Consider the following 20,475-nt stretch of genomic DNA (forward strand, 5'->3'; position numbering starts at 1 on the left):
AAAATTCTCCTCATAAAATACATTTTTAAAAGGCAACCATAAGATTCTTGAATTTCCTTTGCACATTCAAACAGAGCAGCAATGAAATTCCCCACAAGAAGCTTCACTGGTGACAGTTTACTTTGGATTACTAATTTGTAAATCATGCTAGAGCTATGCAACCATAAACTCCCCCCAACTCTCTCTGTCCCTGTCTTTGTCTCTCTCTTTCATATGTATGTGTGTGTTTGTGTGTGTGAGAGAGAGAGAAGGGGGAGGGGGAGGAGAGACAGAAGTAAAATAACATATTTAATGGAAACATTTAATTTTCAAATGTCCTTGGTGCCTAAAGATCTGAATGGATTTATTGCAGAACTTCATAAGTAAATGAAGAAGATAAGAGTTCGCAGTGCATCTTCATTGTCCTTCAAGTATGTCCATCTGACAGCCTGTCTGTCTACCCACCTTGCTATCATCTTTCATCTTTCTGTCTCATTCCTTCTCTCCACAGATTGCGAAGATTCATACAGCATTATCCCACTTTATCTTCTCAGTGGAACAATTTACATTGAGAGATTTAATTTAATTTAATTTAATTTAATTTATTGCATTTCTATGCCGCCCAACTCCCAAGGGACTCTGGGCGGCTTACAACAAAAAAAATACAAACATTATTAAAAAACATTGTTATTAAAAAAATTATTAAAAAAACATTTATAAAACATTTAAAAATATTAAAAGCCCATGCACACCATTCATGGCCGGATCTCACAAGATTGCAACAGCGAGATCAACGGGCCCAGGCCTGCCGGAAAAGCCAGGTCTTCACTGCTTTCCGGAAGGCCAATAGGGTGGGGGTAGTCTGGATCTCAGGAGGTAACTGGTTCCAGAGAGCTGGGGCAGCCAAAGAGAAGGCTCTCCCATGTGGGCCTGCCAGCCAGCATTGTTAAGCTGACGGGACCCAGAGGAGACCAACTCTGTGGGATCTTACCGATCGCTGGGAGCTATGCAGTAGAAGGCGGTCTCGAAGATAGCCTGGCCCTGAGCCATGTAGGGCTTTAAAGGTAATAACCAACACCTTGAATTGTGACTGGAGACCAATAGGGAGCTAGTGCAGCTTGCGGAGAATTGGTGTAATGTGAGTGTACCTAGGTGTACCCATGATAGCTTGCGCAGTTGCATTCTGCACCAACTGTAGTTCTACACCTCTCCTGCGTGAGCTGCACTGGCTCCCGGTGGTCTTCCGGGTGCGCTTCAAGGTTCTGGTTACCACCTTTAAAGCGCTCCATGGCTTAGGACCTGGTTACTTACGGGACCGCCTACTACCATCAATAGCCTCCCACCGTCCAGTACGCTCCCACAGAGAGGGGCTCCTCCAGGTACCGTCGGCCAAACAATGTCGGCTGTCGGCCCCTAGGGGGAGAGCCTTCTCTGTGGGGGCACCGACGATCTGGAATGAGCTCCCCCCAGAGATACGGAGGATTCCGGATCTGCGCACCTTCCGCCGTGAGTTGAAGACTCTTTTATTTCATCAAGCTGGCCTTGCCTAAATCTTCTCCCTTTTAAGTGCAAATTTTAAATTTTAATGTGTTTTAAAATATGGGTATTTTAAATTATGGGTTTTAATTCAGCCAAATTTATTTAATTCATTTTATTTGATTTTAAATTTTGTATATGTATGTGTTTTATTCCATGGCTGTTCACCGCCCTGAGTCCTTCGGGAGTAGGGCGGTATAGAAATTCAATAAATAATAATAAATAATAATAATAATAATAATAATAATAATAATAATAATAATAATAATAATAATAGTCTCTGAACACTCTTCAAGGGTAGCCCCATATAGAGCATGTTGCAATAATCTAATCATGAGGTGACAAGGGCATGAATGACTGTGAGCTGAAGAAGAGCTTCCTGATCCAAGTAGGGTCTCAATTGGTGAACCAGGCGAACCTGGGCAAAGATCCCCCTAGCTACAGCTGCAAAATGTTGCTCTAATCTTAGCTGTGAGTCTAGGAGGACACGCAAATTGCGAGCCCATTCTGAGGGGGACAATTTCTCCCCCCCACCCAGAACCAAGGATGGACAGTCGACATAGTCTTTAGGAGGCAATACCCACAGCCACTTGGTCTTGTCTGGGTTAAGTCTGAGCCTGTTGACTCCCATCCAGACCCTCACAGCCTCCAGGCACCGGCACATCACATCCACTGCTTCACTGAACTGACGCAGGGTGGAGATATACAATTCGGTGTCATCAGCATATTGCTGATACCCCACCCCATATCGTCGGATGATCTTACCCAGTGGCTTCATGCTGATTGGCCCAAGGTTACCAGCTTCCTGAGCAGGATGTCATGTTTTATTTTTAGAGTTGCAGTTCCTGGGAGTTTGAAACATTAAAAAAAAATACTTTGTATGCTTATTGCCGTTTATAGTTTTAGAGCTTAAGAGATTTAAGACAGCTTCTTAATTGTTGGTGAAGATGCAATGTTCTGGGATCAGTGAATTTGCTTTTTTTACCTGACAAATTGCTGTCACAGAAGGAGGAAACTTTTTTGTTTGATCAGCTCAGTAAATCGGTTAGCAATATATGTTGATTTCACTAGAGAGAATCATTTACTTGAAAGATTACCTTTTTTATGATTGGATGTGAGGATGCTCCAGAAGATAGCACTCCTGCAAATATCACTCCTAGACATCCTAAGAGGTCTGTAAGGGGTGTGCATAAGTGCACCAGCGTGCCTACTGTCCCTGTCCTAATATTCCATTTTACTTACTCTTTTCATGTATTCAAATTATGTTTATACATTTACCTGTTATCTTATACATGCTTCACAAATAAATAAATAAAATAAAATAAAAACTGTAAATAAATAAATAACGAATAAGGGATTTTTTAAGCAGGTAATAGAGTTAATGCATCATGTATAATTGCATAGGCAATCTTGTTTTGTCACTTCCAGCTAATGTTCACATACAGGTAGTCCTTTATCTACAACCACAACTGACCCCCAAAATTCTGTTGCTAAATGAGACAGTGGTTAAGTGAATAGCTACTGTTGTTAAGTTAGTAACACAGTTGTTAAATGAATCTCTTCCAAATTGGCTTTGCTTGGCAGAAGATTGACAAAGGTGATCACATGACCCAGGGATACTGCAACCGTCATAAATATGAGTCAGTTGCCAAGTCTCTGAATTTTGATCACATGACCATAGGAATGCTGCAATGGTCGTAAGTGTGAAAAATGGTCATAAGTCACTTTTTCAGGGCCATTGTAACTTTGAACAGTCACTAAACAAACTGTGGTAAGTTGAGGACCATTTATATCATGCTAGTTGCTTCAATTTGTGGTTGCCATGACAAAAGTTTGATTTCCATTGTGATGGTCATGGAAGAAGTTCCTTCACAGTGGTTTCCTCTGAGTTGTAAGGGATGTAATTTAAGGAAGTTTCTGCTCATCAAAGGGAGAAATGTACAATGTAAGAGAGGAAGCATTTTAGTCATCTTTAAATAAAATATATAAGTCATGAACTCCATTTATTTGATTTCTGCAGAATGTTCTTTTCCTTTTCTACGTGAATCTATTTTTGTATATTATTTGTCATCAAACTGAAACATAAAAAATATAGAAAAATATTCAGTTTAATGTAAGTGTGGTTGCTATGAAGAAAAAGCTTGGATAAATTATTACAAAATGACTATTTTTTTAAAAAAAGAAAGCAGTGAGGAACACTTATAGGAAACAATTAGATATTCAAACATGGATAATAATTTGAGGAAATGTTTTTAAACAGCATTGTGTTTAATGATTCTGACCTTCTGAGGATTTTTTTTAAAAAAATAGTTATGGATCAGTAGTATTTTGCAATTTTGCTTATTTTTAAAAAATCAGTTTGTTAATTAAGCAAAAAGGATAGCCAGATTGATAGGTTTAAAAAAATCCCAAATAATGTTGACACAAGTAGCTTTACTAAGTTAGCTGAAGTTCACAAACTCAATCACAAGCAAGATTAAAAATTTAACACTAACATTCAGGTAGAAAAACAAAACAAAACAGAAAAACAAGGAATCTATAAAGCTGGCATGCAAGATGTAGTCATATTAGTAATAGTCTTAACTTGAAATGTTGGATTAGATTGCAAATATGGATATGAATCCAGTGATATCAATATCACACACACTTCTCCTAAAAATTTCCAACAGCAAATAACTATTGAACCTTGAAATAAAACTACTATAATGACATAATGATCATGCCACGTGTCAGTGATTATTTTTACTATCTCTAGAAGTCCTGCCTGAGAAACTTGTTTTTTTTATTTCTCTGTGTGTCTTTCTAAATAAGTTTATAAAATATAAAGGTCTTCCTACATTCTAAATACTCTATTAAGTCATTTGTATGAACATAGAATTTTATGTCCTTAACCTTAGATTTTCATTACTTACAAATTACTGATACTTTATTTTTAAGCAATTAAAACAAGTAATGATTGACTTATTGCCTCTATAATCATCTGCTATGCAATAATGGCCCTAAAAGAGAATCTATTTAACATAATAGAATAAAGACCATTTGAAACTGTTTTGTGCTGAGACAGCATTACTGTGACAGTAAGTTTTTATAGCAGCTGATTTCCTTATGCTATAGTAAAAGCAAATAGGCTTCCTGTTACTGCAAGCCACTCATATAGTTCTTGTGGGATAAATTGCAATTTGAAATAGAAAACAACTGCATTGAAACAAATTCTGCATTTATGTTTGAAAAGCAAAACATCTGTGTTTTTAGAAATATTTTTCTGTTTAGAATTGTGCATACAATAGAATCTAGAGTCCAAAGAAAACCATATGCTGTATGTTAACATCTATTCTTTATGCCACTAGACTTCTGCTCATTCAGTAGGAGATTTTTTTCCCTTTTCATACATTACTCACAACCCAAATATAAACTAAAAAATAATAACACCCAGAATGGATTTAAGGCAGGCACAGAGAGAAGCAATCAGACCTACTATAGGTTCTGTCCATTGGTTGAAGAGATTTTATGAGATTATAATTCCCTATTTCTTTTTTTATGGAGAGCCAAATCCAAAGTTTATTTTGAACTGTTCATTCTCTCATGCAGAAAACAAGCTTGAAGGCTGAGTGTTTGGTATGATATTTGGAAAAATACAATCACTAGTGTTAGGATATGGTATATGCCTAACAGGTTGTCCAGGCAATATATGGACAATATATGTTCTATGACTTTAACATGAATATGTATTCTATAACTTTAAGAAGTACTGCTGAGTCACTGTAATGCTGAGTCATTGTAATGCTGAGTCATTGTACCCTGATTGGATAAGCTCTGTTGTAAATATATTTAAGAAGGGAGCTGAAATGTAGTCATTGATGATATGCTATCATCGTGTGTGGATATGCTATCATCGTGGGTGGATATGCTACCAGCGTGGTCTGTTACCAGCGTGAATGTGCTGCTATTTATTACCTACTGCTGTTTTGTACGGTAAGAAGACTTTTGTATCACTGGACTGATTTGACTGGCAAAGACTTGGATTGATTAAAGACTATGATAATCTTTTTCACTACAAAGTCAAAACTTTGATAAACCAGTTTGTATGTATTTTATTCGTTGCTCTCATCACCGTTTCCCTGTGCTCTACGCTCTGCTGGTTGGTTAACACAACAATATCCTTAACAACTAGCAAACTAAAATAATCATCATATAGCACATTGTGGCTTTAATAATACTGAAAAATAATGTGTAAGAAAGTTTAGGAATCTGAAAGATAACACTGCCCAGTGGATAGGGGGGAAAAACAACAACTGAAAAAAAGGGAAAGGTTGGAAAAGTGAATATGTAGAAGGGCACAAAGCAAAGATTGGTGAGAAAAAGTGAATATGTAGAAAGGTGCAAGACAAAGATTAATGAGAAAATCTCACTATGAATGTACAATACACAGCACTTCCCTAAGATAAGGTAATACTGGTTAAATGGTTGGTTAGTTGGCTAATTGGTTAATATATTTCATGTTTATATATAACACTCATTTGTTACCAAAATGTATACACCATTTAAAATATTCATGGAACACTACTAATGAGCTAATAATAACGTGTGAAAACTTCAGTTAACCCTTTCCAACCAACCAGCTAACTTACTATCTTTACTTATTCACTTTAACACTTTCTTTACAGGGAACATAATTTCATAAACTGCAAAGGCTCTTAAAAAAACCTCAATTTTCACCTTTTTCAGTTTTCCTGAATGAAAAAAAATAATCCCATTTTCCTTTTAGGTTGGGATGGAGAGCAGACCCAGCTCTGTCCTAAACTCATTGTTAAATTGTGTGCGTGCATGTAAGAGCAGCCACAATGTACATTAGGTTCGTATTGATAGATTTATTGTTGGGAAATTATCTGTCCTACAACATCAGTAATTCTAAAATAATAAGGGCAAAGGTCTATAATTAAAATGTCATATTTCTCAAAACAATGTTCTCAGCTAATATTATTCTTGCTGTTTTATTCAATCTATTTGACAGAGTTCCATGTTAATCTTTTTTCTAAGTGAGATTTATTCCTTAGCAGATAAATAGCTTCCAGCTTATTTAAACTGTAACATTTAGGAATTCTTAGTCTGTGCAAATGTTATGCCTCTATTCAGCCCATAGAGTCCAATCAGGCCATTTTCCAAGTAAGTGTGTATAGGGTTTAAGCAATTTGTTTTCTTTCATTTACAAATTGTATTTATTAGCAAGATTTAATCCTGCCCTTTCTCTGTAATTCTATAGAGGTGATTTACGACCACAATTGAGCTCAAACTTTCTGTTGCTAAGTGAGACAGTTGTTAAGTGAATTTTGCTCCATTTTATGACCTCTCTTGCCGCATTTGTTAAATGGATCATTGCAGTTGTTAAATTAGTAACATGATTGTTAAGTGAATCTGGCTTCCCCATTGACTTTGCTTGTCAGAAGACTGAAACAGTCATAAGTATGAATTAGTTGCCAATCATCCAAATTTTGATCAGATGACCACGGGGGTAGTAAGTGTGAAAAAGGGTCATAAGTCAATTTTGTCAGTGCCGTTGTAACATTGGACGGTCACTAAACAAACTGTTGTAAATCAAGGCCAACCTGTATTAGGCTTTTCAGTACTATCACTTTGCAGATTCAACATTTAGCACACCAGGCAACATTCAGCTACAGTCTTCTCACTAAAAGCTCATGTTTTGTTGTCATGAAGCACTTTTCCTTTTCAGAAAATATATTTTATTTCTCATTATTTAAAAAGGGGAAAGAAACCTACTTCCCTGAAAATGTTGCATTATAGTAAATTATGTTGGAACATATTTTAAAAGCAAATTGTTGTCCAACCTTCTAGGTCACAACATATTTAATGGCTGAGATTATGTGACTTTGGAGAGGCTTGTATTTGCATTCCCTAATGTGAACAAATAGATTCTTTTTAGAGCAGTAGCTGTAAATGTATCCTAGATGACTTGCCTGCCTGTTATTTGAGTGCCTCGCCTAACAATGTAAAGCACATATTTAACTTCTTATTAAAAGTGCATGCTGTACCCTCCAATTATATGGTTCATGTTTGAGCTGTGTTGTTTTCCACTGAGAAATGTTAAGGACATATTAAAAAGAGAAAAAAGGGTTTTGAATGCTGACTGAAGAGGTACAGTGTTGAAATCTAGAGAGAATCTGTTATTGCACATATGCTCTTTATGCAAGTGCAGCCATGTGATTTCTTTTTAAGAAGTACTGTCTATCTGTGCACTGCATCTGGAATTGCATTCTGACTCAGATCATTAAGCCAGAGGAAAATGAGATATTTGGCTGTATGAAAACAAAGTATGGATGTTTATAAAGCCAACAGTGCTATACACCATGCCATATTTTTTATCATCGCTTCTTGGTTTTATGCTTCTGCTGTACAAAGTCTAGCAAGGGTCCAATGATAACAAATGTTATGCAGATTAAATCTGATAATACACTGCTACTAATTGAGCTGCGTGTGCCCAATTATGAAAGTAGAGTCCTAAAGAATTTAAATGCTCTTGTGGAAATGAGGCTCCTAGTTAGTCATATCACGGTATCTGCCAAGGTAGCCCAACTGTGTTTCCGTTTGAAAACAGTATAGCAAATGCACAGCTAATTATGAAGAAAGTTAGGAATTATCCAGCAATTTGGGGTTGGAAAATTGGCTACAAGTACCTTTGACAGTTTCTCCCTGCAAATGCAAGACACTATTCTACTTCTCAGCTCTATTCAAGAGAAATATTCACTTCTGTTTTACTTCTTACTGCCTTTGAAGTATCTGTAATATTCATTGATCTTTGAAGGCTGTTGGATGGCTTTGTTGTAGGTATTTTAGTCCAAACCTATGCATACAAAATAAGTCGCAGTAAATTAAGTTATGGTTTGACCTACTCCCCAACAGATGTAGGTAGGGTTACAGAATTATCTAACAGTTCCAAATGGGCTTGGACAATTTTATGCTTCCAAAGCCTGCTGGGGTTTTGGCAGATGAAAGTCAGACTTGATATCACCATAATGGTAAATTTCAGCTCTCCCTACACTCCATCCTGTATGGAGGATCTTTCTTATAGCAGAAGCTCATATGCACAACAGAGCTACAGAAGATTATCTTGTACTGCAAACAAGGTAAAAGTTATGAACATAAAACTTGCTTATTCAGAATCTTTTGATTGGGAGCAGCACACAGGTGATTATATAACATATACAAATATTTTAAATAAATGAATAAAATAAATGAAGGAAACAAGATATATATTATAGATCTTGAAATAGAGACAGAGATAGAAATGTCACAGGACTTCAATTCTTTGCTCCTTCCACCCACTTTTTTGTGTCAATGGAAATTATTTCATTTGTTCCCAGTCTTCAGAGTGAGGGATACTTGCTCAGTATTTACCTAACAGCATTGTCTAGCCTGAAAACTGCTGGTTTCCACTTCACTTGCTTTAAAATGGGCCATTATTTCCAAAGTTTGACAGTGATATGATATGAGAACATTTCTGATGGTATAAGATTTCTTTCTTTTTTAAAAGAAACTGCAGGAACTAAGAAGAAGCACTGCTAGGGGAGAATCATGAAATCATAGATCTGGTAAAGGCCCTTTAGTGCACTAGGTCCTGCCCACTACTCAGGACAGAAATCCAAACCTAAGCATTCACAGAGGCAGTGAAGGAGAGCACCTCACTGAATAATTCTGGATCTCTAGATCAAACTGCCCTTTCTGTTAGAAAGCTTTGTCAGTCTTTCTCTTACATGAATCCATTACTTCACGTCATGTATTCTTCAACTATGGAAAACAGGTCTTGCCATTCTTCTGGGTGACATCTTTTCAGGGTATTGGAAATTCTAATGAGACATAGAGTCTAATGGATAAATTCCCAGAGTTGTTCATGTAAGTCTCTGTTACTAGCAGAAACACTAGCGATAATGTGACAGCTAGCCAGTGGTGGGATTCAACCGGTTCACACCACTTTGGCGGAACCGGTTGTTAAATTGCTGGCTGGCCCTACCCTGCCCCTTCCAGAAGTCCCCCTGCGGTCTGTTTTTGTTTCCAGGAGGCTGCAGGGAGGCCTACTGGGCCCAAAATGGGCCATGGGGGGGGGCAACTCCCCTCCCCCCCATAGCCTGCTTTTGCTCCCGGGGATGCAGGAGCCCAAGTGCTGCCTGTCACACCCCTGGCCACACCCACCCAGCCGGTCATTAGGGCAGAGAACCGGTTGTTAAATTATTTGAATCCCACCACTGCAGCTAGCTCACCCATGTGGTATACTATCAATATTTTGGGATAGACCTATTGCTCCTCTAGAGGAATGCCTCCCTATCAGTAGAGAGCATTTCTATCTCATGTTGTTTGCTCAAATGAGAAGGATTATTTTAATGTTGTTTCTTTCAGCAACTTCCTCTGAACTTATTGCAATATAAATGATAAAATACTACATATCTTGGGATCTGTGCCTGTATTTGACTTTTGATGTACCACTGAGTAATTTTAAATGAAAATGGCTTTTATTATTTATTCTGATATATTTGTGTGTGTGCATGTGCATGTATGTATATATGAATGTATATGCATGTGTATGTATTTACTCCTTTATACATCAGTGGAAGAATCTCACAGTTGCTTGCAATAAAAGCAAAGACAATGAAAACACCATGAAAATGAATAAGTAGTTTGGAGAATATATGACTAATACTTATTCTTAGCCTTCTCCTCCATAAATTTATCTCAACTAATTTTCCAAAATGGTGATCATCCCAATCAATTAGTATTTCTTTATGATGGTTGAAGACCAGTACAAAATCAGTTAAAGCAACCTAAATACAATCCCAAAATACATAATTATATTTTAATAGTTTAATACATGGTGTTCTTTTATTAACAAATGTGGCTATGATGTTGCTTTCTGGCTATGACCCAAGAATTAGCAGTTATGTAGGTCATTTTAGGAAATCTGTCATTTAAGAAAAGTTCTAAGTAACATTGATCAAGATTGCTGGGCAGTCTTTCCAAAAGAGTGTAAATTAGTTGAGAGTGCAGGTCTGTATGGATTTTACATATTAGGAAATCATATTTTAAGAATTCATTTTCATTAGAATACAAGGACATTGTCTAAGTGCTACAGAGATTCCATTATATCTGCTATCTACTCTAAAGGAGAGAGTATTAAAATCTTCTCTGGAAAAAAGACTCAGTGGTTATAGGTATAAGGTAATTTATACAAGGCTATGGTTCCCTTGATTCATTGAAGAGATGATATAATCTTGGAACTGCTGCTATAGTTCAATATTTTCTTATATTGTTTAGTAAGTTTCATGGCTTTGTTATAACCCACATGTGGAAGGATATCAGAGGATATGCCAAGGTGAAACAATCCATTAGTTATCGCTATATACCAGCTAAATATAAATTTATTGCACACTAGAATGGGCAGAAGCCTTGTGGGAGATACTGTATATTGTTTCTAAGTCAATAAGATATGATTAGTTGTCAAGCTCTTGTTTTAGTGTAAGTCAGCCCAGCCTCTGGTTTAAATATGTACAGTCTTGGAAAAACTTCGGGGGCGGGGGGGCAGGGTGGTAAGAGATTACAGCTCTCAGAAAATATGAATGTACTATTTTCTATGGTTGTAATTACACCGAGATACATAAAAGAAAATTAACAATGAGTTAGAATGAATCTAGAAAATGAAAGGACTCTGGATAAACTACAGTGATTCTACACTTTTGTAATCAGAATATTGTCAGACCAATTCCCACTACCATGGTAAGCAGAAACAGTTTATGAAATACTGAAAGTTAAATATGCTAGTGAGTTAAGAGCTTTTATTTAGGGACTGGGTGAATTATTTTACATAAAAAATTCCATTACATGATAATTACAATGCTGAAATAAAAATGAAAACATTTTCAAAAAGTACACTATCACCAGCTTAATCTGATAATGGATATGGGTTCCTTCCTGTTTTTATAAATAGCATACTTCTAATACTTATCCTCCAGACACAACAAGCATAATAATTGCATGTTTAGGGCAGCTCGAGCATGAGGCAAATACAATCTAAGCAAGCAGGATTTTTTTTTTTTTTTTTTTTTTTTAGAATAATTGTATACTCTGTCAGATGTGATTGCTTAAGTGGTGTGCAGTGGAGAGCATGAAAACTAAATAAACAATGCAAACCTTTTTTTAATTAAATAAGAGCACTATTATGCTCAGTTGCTTTGATTTCAATTGTTCATAAACTTCAAAGGGGGAGCTAAGCTTTTTCATGTTTGTAACATTTGGTCTACTTTGTTCTCCTTGGATTATGCCACATGAAGCAAAAGCTTAGGAGAAACAGTAATTTATGGATTACTGCATTCTTTTTGCTACAAAGAATGAAAAGTAAGCCACGGCTATCACATCGCCATCTGCTTATAAACTCGCTATTACCATCTTCTACTTGACTAACTACAACATTGCATATATGAGTAAAATATCAAGGATTCTCTCTTAAAAAAAAAAAAACAACCAATATATAAATGTACTTATTTACTTCCTTACACAGCTTATTGGCCACTCCAATCAACCAAGCCTGAGTGGCATACAATTCCCCCAATTTGTAATTTGGGATTGAAAACAAACAATCAAATTTAATCTTAAAACCATACTCTGTTAATAACCTTCTAAATCCATCTCTGTGTTTATTATGTATTTGATTGCCAACATGTGCCTGCCACCTGCTACTGCAATTCCAGTTTGCTCACAATATATGGAGCTAAAAGCCCTATAAAAATTAACGAACATTAAAACAGAAACTTCTGCTGCACAGTTAAAATCTTCCTGCCTTCATCAGTTTCTAAAGGTCAAAATAATAAAGGTCAACCTGACCTTAGGAGTCTGATACTGAGAATGTCTTTCTAAGGGTCCCAGATGGCCTCTACCCCGAAGATATCACAGAGGGTGGCCATTTAGTGCAGGGGTGTCAAACTCACAACCTGCGGGCCAGATGTGTCATGTGGGGGCCAGTTTAGTGAAGGGAGAAAAGTCGTGATACATCACATGATGACAACATGACACTACAAGTTTGATACCCCTGATTTAGAGCATCTTCTCCCTTCTAGATCTTGTAGAGTGGGTGGATTCTATTTGGAGAAATCTGAAGTTAACACAAATCCAGTTACATAAGGTAAATAATAGATAGATAATCATCAAAATCTTCTCCTGGGTCTAAATCAGTGGTGGGTTTCAGCAGGTTCTGACCAGTTCTGGAGAACCAGTAGTGGAAATTTTGAGTAGTTTGGAGAACCGGTAAATACCACCTCTGACTGGCCCTGCCCCCATCTATTCTCTGCCTCCCAAGTCCCAGCTGATAAGGGAGGAAATGGGGATTTTGCAGTAACCTTTCCCTGGAGTGGGGTGGGAATGGAGATTTTACAGTATCCTTCCCCTGCCATGCTCACCAAGCCACACCCATTAAGCCATGCCATGCCCACCAAGCCACACCCACAGAACCGGTAGTAAAAAAATTTGAAACCCACTACTGGTCTAAATGCTTATCAGAAACTGCTGCAGATCCTGCAAAACAGGTCTTATTCTGCTGAACTAGCTACTATCAGACAACAATGATCTGTTGTGTTTTGGCCCAGTTGTATTTTCTGAATAAACTGCTTCAAGGGAAGCTCTATATAAAATGAATTACAACAGTCTAATGAAGCCATGACATTGACAGCATCCCAGATTAAATATTCTTCTAAATAAAGTGGCAGTTGTGTGAATCATGTGGTCAAGAAGAACAGCAGAAAAACTCTCTCCCTCTTATCTTTTCCAACTGTGAAGTTTTGTAATACAACCAAAAACCTTCCCATAAATGTTAACTGAACATTTTAGGAAAACCTGTAAGATTTTAGTAAAAGTTCCAGGCCAGAAAAACAAAATAAAATCCAATTTGGAACATGTTCTATGGCTGGTTTATGATTACTTCAAAACATTATCTTTTGATTAGGAACTTCTCAGAGTAGGTTATAAGAAAGGTGGCTATATACATGTTCTAAATAAAATAAATTTCTAAAACTTTATAGGGAGAAGATATAAAGTGGTGTTTCCTGTGGAGTGTTCATTAGTTCTGAGTTTAGGTATGGATCTAAGTTATTGCTTTGGATTCTATGTATTACATGAGTCCTGGTTGCTATTGGCTAGCATGAAAAAACTGCAGTGCTATCATTTTACTTCTCAACAAAATGGGATGAAATGTGTAGGAACAGTAGAATTTTTTAAAATTTGATGAAGCTTGTCCAATTTGTCTCTTGGCTCTTATAGGTGTGGATTTAGCACCAATTTTAAAAATATTTTAATGCTGGTTTATTTTAATCTTTTAACCATTTTTTACCTGTTTCTATAATTTGTAAGTCACCAAGAGTCACCTTGTAGGAGAGATGGGTGGCATAGAAATTAATTACAATAAATACATTTATATAAATTAGTTTGTAGATTTTGAAGTTAGGTTGCTTTTAAAACTTGATTTTCAAAGCAAGGACATGTTCCATAAATATATTTTGCTCCCTTCTCACTGATAACATTTTCAAGTATATTCTCCAGTTTGTAGGAATAAAGTCTCCCAAATCTATAGCAAAAGGTACAGGGATGCATGCAAAGGAAATATTTACAAAATTGATTTAAAGTAAATAAACAAGCATAAAAGTTTATTCTGTTATTTATTAAGCACTGTCTGCAGAGCAAGAAAATAACCAAATCTCTCTCCCCCCCTCTCTCTTTCTCCCTCTCCCTCCCTCCCTCCCTCCCTCTCTCTCTCTCTCTCTCTCTCTCACACACACACACACACACAGAGAGAGAGAGAGAGAGAGAGAGAGAGAGAGAGAGAGAGAGAGAGAGAGAGAGAGAGAGAGAGAGAGAAGACAAAAGCAAAAACACACACAAATCCACACACAAGTATCTTTTGGACTAAGATAGTAGATGCTATGCACTGTTGCCAAACTATTATGACTGGGAAATGCCTTCTGAACCGGCTCTCTGATTAGAAAATAGGCATGTTAGGCTTTTCACATCATCCTTCCACCTCTATTCTCACTTTATTCTTTTTCATAAGAGAGAAATTAAACAGAAATGTAATATTTGGAGGTGGAGAAAGACAACGATTTGCCCCTTTTTATGGGTTTAGGAATGCCAAGTCATGCATAAATGCTTGATGGGATTGATTTATTTCAGGTCACTTCAGAAGGATTCTGTTACAGAGGTAGATACCATATAAAGCAGTTTCTACGTTTCATCATAATGACATTAATACGTAGTGACCTTGATGTAGTTAATGAACAAGAGAAATGAAAATGAAGGTTCTGAAATTCTGATTTACGTAAGAAGTCCATCAGCTCAAAAATGGGCCTCTGTTTTTCAAAGATCCGTTTTGCTGATCAATGACTGAAATAAAGTGGCCAACCATATATACACATATTTCTTCTTCCAATCTGTAGCAGAAGCTTTTCATGAAGGAAAGAGGCCATCGTGAGAATTTCTCTTTCTTTCAAAGTGATGGGGATAATGGTTGCTGTATTTTCATTGATAGCCATTTACTCAGGAAAAACAGAAACAGAGTGACTGCATTTTTGCTGCCATTGACCCTTTCTCATGGAGGAAAGACAACGCAGGAGATCTGCTCTTTCCGCCTAGTGAAAGGACTTAATTTCACTGTGTCTGCTTTCAATAGCAAGGAAACTGCAGCAATTTTGTTCCCTTCCTAAGTGGTAGGACCATTGGATGTTCAAATTAGAGAGTGCCCCCTCTCCAAACCTGCCCTGAACATTAATGGCATCAAACATCTTTCCTTTGCTTAAAAGCCTTCAACTCTCTGTCTTTCTTCTTTTTGGCTCCTTATGCATTTTATAGATTTTTTTTTTAATTGAGAAAAGTGCCTTTATGAAGGGAAGTAAAATATAAATACCAAATTAGATACAGTAAAATGAAAAATGTGACACTCACCTTTCCCACATACACACATGTTTAAGAATATATTACGTTGTGTCTTTATTGAATACATGCTTTTGAAAAATAATTTATTTAGGAAACACTATTGATAATATAATGGAAACCGCCTCTTGTACAGCTGGTTCTAAATTTAATGAGATGTGTTGAAGATATATATCCACCTGTTACTTCTAGCAAATGGATCTTGATATTGCTATTGTTTCAGCAATGTAATTTGTTGCTAAATGAAATTAAGCAAGGCTCTACTGTGTCTCCCAAAGTATTTTTCATAATTAATGAAGCTTTCTTTCTTAACAATCTTTCTAACACTACAATCTCATACACTGCTGCTGAGAAATAACTCCAGCTTATTTCTTTTTCATTAAAAAGTGTTCAGTACCATAAAAGTACTCAAAATTAAAAGAATCTTAAGATCAGTATAAACAACAACAATAACAGAACAGAATAACAGAGTTGGAAGGAACCTTTGGAAGGCTAGTCCAACCCCCTGCTTAGGTAGGAAACCCTTTATCATTTCAGGCAAATGGTTGTCCAATCTTTTCTTAAAAACTTCCAGTATTGGAGCAACCACAACTTCTGGAGACAAGTCATTCCACTGATTAATTGTTCTGTCACAAAATTTCTCCTTAGGTTGTTTCTCTCCTTGATTAGTTCCCATCCATTGCTTCTTGTCTTGCCTTTAGCTGCTTTGGAAAATAGATTGACTCCCTCTTCTTTATGGCAACCCCTTAGATATTGAAACACTGCTATCATGTCACCCCTACTCCTTCTTTTCATTAAACTAGTCATACCGAATTCCAGCCACCATTCCTTATATGTTTTAGTCTTCAGTCCCCTAATAATCTTTGTTGCTCTTCACTCTTTCTTTACCCTCAACATCTTTTCTACACCATGACAACTAAAACTGGATGCAGAATTCCTAGTGTTGTCTTACCAGGGCATTATAAAGTGGTATTAACACTTCACATGATCTCGATTCTATCTGTCTGTTAATACAGCCTATGACTGTTGGCTTTTTTGGCATCTGTAGCACACTGCTGGCTCATATTTAAGTGATTGTCCACTAGGACTCCAAGATCCCTCTCTCTCTTTTTTTTTTAATGAAATTTTATTAAATAAAGAATGTATTACAATTCAAGCTTTACGGTTCGGCAATGTGTAGTCATATTGTATATTTACAGGTGCAGTATCTAATGAATTATATAAATATTATACAACTTATACATAGGTTTTTATAAAATCAATTACAATTAAGTTAAGATACAATAATATATATATTTAGTTAATAGTTATACATTGTCTCTCATAAGAGTTAACTTTTGCATTTATTTTCCAACCACCTATACCACAGATCCCATATCGTGTAGAATTCTGAGTCCTCCTTCCCATTTAACACATATGTTAATCTGCACATTTCTGCGCATTCCAATATTTTATTGACTATCTGTTCCTCGGTTGGACATATTTTCTCTTTCCAATATCTTGCATAGGAGAGTCTAGCAGCTGTGACAATATGAATAATCAAATATTTCTTTTCCTTAACAAATGTTCGTTTTAGAACTCCCAGGAGATAAATTTCAGGCAAAAAGTTAATATCCTCATTTAATATTTCTTGGATCCATTTTTGTATTTTTTTTTCCAGAATTTCCTCGCTTCCGGGCACGTCCACCACATGGTACCTTGGTAATGGCCACATTTCCAACACTTGGGGCTTGCATTCGGATATATCTTTGCAATTCTATTGAAAAGGTTTTCAAATACAAATTTTTCCCCCTTTTTCCCCCCCTCCCCCCCCTCCCTAACCCCCCCTCCCCACCCTTCCCCCCCTGTGACTTCTTCGTAACAAAAAAAAACCCTAATTCATAACAGATTACTTACTCCCTCCTCAAAATACTGACCTTTACTTACTAAAAGTATTATAAATCCCCCTTTATCCATACATTTCAGAAAAGAAGAAGAGAAAAAAAAAAACAAAAAAAAACAAACACATTATACTATAACTATTATAAAATAACTCTAATTTAGCATAATAGTGTTTTATATCTATGCATTATTGCAACAATTCAAAACCACCTTCCACTTTAAAACTATACAATAAGTCCTACTTTAATAACATTTCAAAGCGGGCTCCCCATAAAATCTAATTTAACATTTATTCCACTCTATCCATTTCCTCCACTCCCCTAAATGTATCACTTAAAAATCCCTTTTCTTAAACTAATCAGTCTGTAGCTAGCTTATTCACCCACTGTCTTACAAATTTACCATACACAACAATTCTTGATATCTTTAATTCACTGCCCACACTACTTAAAAATATATATATATATATATTCCATTATATCTAAATAAAAAAAGAAAAGACAATAACTTTAAATTTATAGTCCATATAATATCTTCTTGAAGTCTTTCCACTGGATTGTTAAAACCAACAACCATAATAGGGTGACATAGCTTGCGGATGCAACAGTTTATTCAAGATCTCCAATCATATCTGCCCCCATCAGTAGTAAACATCTTCTTATATATATAAAAGTAAAAACAACCACCCGAGTGACATTATAATTGTATTCCATATAATAATAATTGTGGGTTTCATCAGGATTATTAATTTCCATCATCGTATTGGGTAACAACCCGATCTTCTGCATGTCCCAATGTGATTCTCTTGCCTTATAATTCAAGATAATTATAATATATTTATCAACACAAAAAGAAGTTTCAAAGTAGATAATTCAAAACCATCAATTTGAGGCTCTTTCCATGTCCCAAAATTACGGCAATGCAGAGATCTGCCACTATCCTCAGGATGATATTGACCAATATGTCGCCTCCTCTATGTTTTCACATAATCATTCATATTTTAAAATCACTGGCTTCACTGTTGCTTGGGTTAGAAATTTCTATTTTTGTACAACCTATTTCTTTTTTTGTTTTCTTTTTGTGGGTTTGACCTCCATCCTAATTTTTTGTGTCTCGCATTTCTTTTTTATCCCTTGTATATCCTCTAATTGGTTTCCATGCTTGTCCTTGCCTTGATAAGTCATCACATTAAAATCAGATGGCACTTCTCTCAAATTTGTAGATAATCCAGCTGGGGTATCCGATAAATCCAAAGGCAATTTATCTGGTACAGTCTCTGTCTTTAGTTCCAGCTCCTTCTGCTTATCCTGTATTATATCTGAAGACGTTAAATTCATTTTCAACCTATTTTGATAAAATTCTTCCGCCCTTTCAACAGTATTTAACTGGTATCTTTCTCCTTGATATCTCAATATAATACCAACTGGGACGTCCCACCGGAATTGAATATTTCTCCTTTTTAACTCAGACACCAGAAAGCCAAATTTCTTCCTTTCCATTAATATCTTAGGTGGGAGTTCCTTGTAAATCCAAATCTTTCTTCCATACAATTGCAAATTAGAATTGAAGGAATTTTGCACAATTTTATTCCTAATTTCTTTATCTGAAAAATAGATTACCACATCTCTAGGCAATTGCCTTTGCTTGGCAGTCCAGGAGTTTATTCGATAAGCTCTGTCAATCCTACAAAACACTTCCTCAGGTTGAATCTTTAAAATCCCAGCTAGAAATTCAGAAGATATTTTCCTTAAGTCATCTCTGTTATTTTCCTGCAAACCTCTAAGTCTTATTGCATATTCTGTGAAATTATATTGTATCTTTAGAACCTCTTTTTGAATCCTCTGTTCCAGATATTCTACATTACCAGACTTTTGGTCAGCATCCATTTTAAATTTTTCTTCTGAACTATAATCCTGAATATTTAACAAATCATTTTCAATTTTTTGAATTCTATTGTCCAATTTATCTTGAATTTCATCCATTTTTGACTCTAGTAAATTAGTATTTGTATCCAACCGAATCATGAATTCTGACAATTTTAAAATTTTTTGCTGCAAAAAGTCAAACTTGGATTTCACCAATTCCTTAGTTTCCTGCTTAAATTTTTCAAGTTGCTGATTCACAATCTCATCCCTTCTTTCAATCTCCTCTAAGAGAAATTCTATTATATTAAAATCAGGTTTCTGGGACTGAAGAGTTAAAACCTGTTCCTTTAAATTCTTAGTGGGGGAATCCCCCCCACCTATTTGTTTGTCTGACTTCACAAGCCTCAGTGCCATGTTTCCGCCTAAGCAGGCTTTGTTAGAAGAAGAAAAAAAAAAAAAAAACAAGACAAAAGACTTCCAGCCAGCAACACTCAAGCCTCCAGGGAAAAAAGAGAAAAACAAAAACAGGAGCGGAGTTTTGTCTACAAATGTAGCCAGTGGTATTTATTCCGCTACATTGTAATAATAAAAAACGGAAGAACTTTCCCTCTCAAACTCTTCTCCAGCCGCGGCAAACGCCATTTTAAAAAGAAACTTTTTTCCTCTTTCTCTTCCTCTATTCTCTTAAGTAATTTTTAAAAGATAAGTAAAATACTTGCGCTTCAGTATTACAGGTCCAGCTCACATTTTCTTTGAGTAATCTGTCAAATTCGCAGGCTTGCTTTTGACGCCTGGCTCTGCATTAGCAGAGGTCTCCCAAAGCCCGGAGCAGCGGCTGGGGATATGGGGCATCTCATCCGCTCCATCCCAAAAGTAAAAGAAAAACTTTTGGGACTCTGCAGAGAGTTCTACCCACCCCTGCCGGCTCTATCTCCGTTTCCTCATGGGAACGGAGTTTTTTCAAGCCGCCGTTCCGTTGTGAAGGCGGCTCTGACAGGCAGTGGAAGCTGACGATCCCAAAGGAACGTCTGGCGGCGGCCAGCAGCAAACAGGAAGTCTATCTTTGCAATTCTAGATGGTGCTAGATGCCATCTATACAGCATTTTGTACTGATTCTCCTTATAGATTGTTGCTCTCGTTAGTTTGAGATTGCTGTTCCATATTTCTTCCCAATCATCTAAGTTTATCTTTGAATCGATATTTTTCCCCCAAGCAATCATTTGATCTTTAAGTATTTCTCCTT

The sequence above is a fragment of the Pantherophis guttatus genome, chromosome 2 (genome assembly GCF_059756535.1).
Source record: "Pantherophis guttatus breed Tessera chromosome 2, ASM5975653v1, whole genome shotgun sequence".
In the NCBI taxonomy this organism is placed as follows: domain Eukaryota; kingdom Metazoa; phylum Chordata; class Lepidosauria; order Squamata; family Colubridae; genus Pantherophis; species Pantherophis guttatus.